The sequence below is a fragment of the Somniosus microcephalus genome, unplaced genomic scaffold (assembly GCF_052327205.1).
Source record: "Somniosus microcephalus isolate GS21.2 unplaced genomic scaffold, FLI_Smic_1.0 unresolved_chr1, whole genome shotgun sequence".
NCBI lineage: Eukaryota > Metazoa > Chordata > Chondrichthyes > Squaliformes > Somniosidae > Somniosus > Somniosus microcephalus.
In genome coordinates, this window is record NW_028225179.1 from 37446735 (window position 1) to 37449234 (window position 2500).

Consider the following 2500-nt stretch of genomic DNA (forward strand, 5'->3'; position numbering starts at 1 on the left):
AGTTTTAAAGTACTTGGTCGGAGGTTTAGAGGGGATTTGAGGAGAAATTTCCTCACCCAGAGGGTGGTGGGGGTCTGGAATTCACTGCCTGAAAGGGTGGTGTAGCGGCAGAAACCCTCATCACATTTAAAAAGCGCTTGGAGATGCACCTGAAGTGCCGGAACCGACAGGGCTACGGACCAAGTGCTGGAAAGTGGGATTAGGGTGGAGAGCTCATTTTAACGGCCGGCACAGACATGAAGGGCTGAATGGCCTCCTTCAGTGCTGTAAATTTCGATGATTCGATGATACACTGTCCCATCAAACACTCCCCTCACTCCCTGTTTACCAGAATCCGACAATGTTTCTCCAGTAGTGTCTCTGATCTATAAAAAAAACAGAAATTTCCGATCAAAATTCAGTTACTGTGGGAGGAAGGGAGAGAGGGAGGTAGAGAGGATGGGGGGGCGAGGGGGCGCGAGGGGGGGGGCGAGCGCGAGAGGGGGAGAGGGCGCGAGAGGGGGAGAGGGCGCGAGAGGGGCGCGAGAGGGGGAGAGGGCGCGAGAGGGGGAGAGAGGGCGCGAGAGGGGGAGAGGGCTGCGAGGGGGAGAGGGGGCGAGGGGGCGAGGGGGGCGAGAGGGCGAGGGGGCAGAGGGGGCGAGAGGGAGAGGGGGCGAGAGGGGGAGAGGGGGCGAGGGGCGCGAGAGGGGGAGAGGGCGCGAGAGGGGGAGAGGGCGCGAGAGGGGGAGAGGGGCGCGAGAGGGGGAGAGGGCGCGAGAGGGGGAGAGGGCGCGAGAGGGGGAGAGGGCGCGAGAGGGGGAGAGGGCGCGAGAGGGGGAGAGGGCGCGAGAGGGGGAGAGGGCGCGAGAGGGGGAGAGGGCGCGAGAGGGGGAGAGGGCGCGAGAGGGGAGAGGGGGCGAGAGGGGGAGAGGGGGCGAGAGGGGGCGAGAGGGGGAGAGGGGGCGAGAGGGGGCGAGAGGGGGCGAGAGGGGGCGAGAGGGGGCGAGAGGGGGCGAGAGGGGGCGAGAGGGGGCGAGAGGGGCGAGGGGGGGCGAGGGGGGGCGAGGGGGGAGAGGGGGGGAGAGGGGGGGGAGAGGGGGGGAGAGGGGGCGAGAGGGGGGAGAGGGCGCGAGAGGGGGCGAGAGGGGGAGAGGGGGCGCGAGAGGGGGCGCGAGAGGGGGCGCGAGAGGGGGCGCGAGAGGGGGCGCGAGAGGGGGCGCGAGAGGGGGCGCGAGAGGGGGCGCGAGAGGGGGGGCGAGAGGGGGGGCGCGGGGCGCGAGAGGGGGCGCGCGGGGCGCGAGAGGGGCGGGGGCGCGAGAGGGCGGGGGCGCGAGAGGGGCGGGGGCGCGAGAGGGGCGGGGGCGCGAGAGAGGGGCTGGGGGCGCGAGAGGGGGCGGGGGGGCGCGAGAGGGGCGGGGGCGCGAGAGGGGCGGGGGCGCGAGAGGGGCGGTGGGCGGAGAGGGGCAGGGGGCGCGAGAGGGGGCAGGGGGCGCGAGAGGGGCAGGGGGCGCGAGAGGGGCAGGGGGCGCGAGAGGGGCAGGGGGCGCGAGAGGGGCAGGGGGCGCGAGAGGGGCAGGGGGCGCGAGAGGGGCAGGGGGCGCGAGAGGGGCAGGGGGCGCGAGAGGGGCAGGGGGGCGCGAGAGGGGCAGGGGGCGCGAGAGGGGCAGGGGGGCGCGAGAGGGGCAGGGGCGCGAGAGGGGCAGGGGGCGCGAGAGGGGCAGGGGGGCGCGAGAGGGGCAGGGGGCGCGAGAGGGGCAGGGGGCGCGAGAGGGGCAGGGGGCGCGAGGGGCAGGGGGCCGCGAGAGGGGCAGGGGGCGCGAGAGGGGCAGGGGGCGCGAGAGGGGCAGGGGGCGCGAGAGGGGCAGGGGGCGCGAGAGGGGCAGGGGGCGCGAGAGGGGCAGGGGGGCGCGAGAGGGGCAGGGGGCGCGAGAGGGGCAGGGGGGCGCGAGAGAGGGGCAGGGGGCGCGAGAGGGGCAGTGGGCGCGAGAGGGGCAGGGGGCGCGAGAGGGGCAGGGGGCGCGAGAGGGGCAGGGGGCGCGAGAGGGGCAGGGGGCGCGAGAGGGGCAGGGGGCGCGAGAGGGGGCAGGGGGCGCGAGAGGGGCAGGGGGCGCGAGAGGGGCAGGGGGCGCGAGAGGGGCAGGGGGGCGCGAGAGGGGCAGGGGGCGCGAGAGGGGGCAGGGGGCGCGAGAGGGGGCAGGGGGCGCGGAGAGGGGCAGGGGGCGCGAGAGGGGCAGGGGGCGCGAGAGGGGCAGGGGGCGCGAGAGGGGCAGGGGGCGCGAGAGGGGCAGGGGGCGCGAGAGGGGCAGGGGGCGGCGAGAGGGGCAGGGGGCGCGAGAGGGGCAGGGGGCGCGAGAGGGGCAGGGGGCGCGAGAGGGGCAGGGGGCGCGAGAGGGGCAGGGGGGCGCGAGAGGGGCAGGGGGCGCGAGAGGGGCAGGGGGCGCGAGAGGGGCAGGGGGGCGCGAGAGGGGCAGGGGGCGCGAGAGGGGCAGGGGGCGCGAGAGGGGCAGGGGGCGCGAGAGGG

The 2500-nt window shown here is 76.5% G+C and overlaps 1 long non-coding RNA gene across 1 annotated transcript in view; it reads right to left on the bottom strand.

Annotated features, from left to right (window-relative positions):
• Positions 1–53: 53 nt before the first annotated feature.
• Positions 54–2500, bottom strand: part of LOC147094633 (uncharacterized) — a 15294-nt gene continuing 12847 nt past the window's right edge. The window contains exon 3 of the long non-coding RNA XR_015074624.1: positions 54–365. This is a non-coding gene — a long non-coding RNA (uncharacterized LOC147094633). The remainder of the gene's footprint in view (positions 366–2500) is intronic.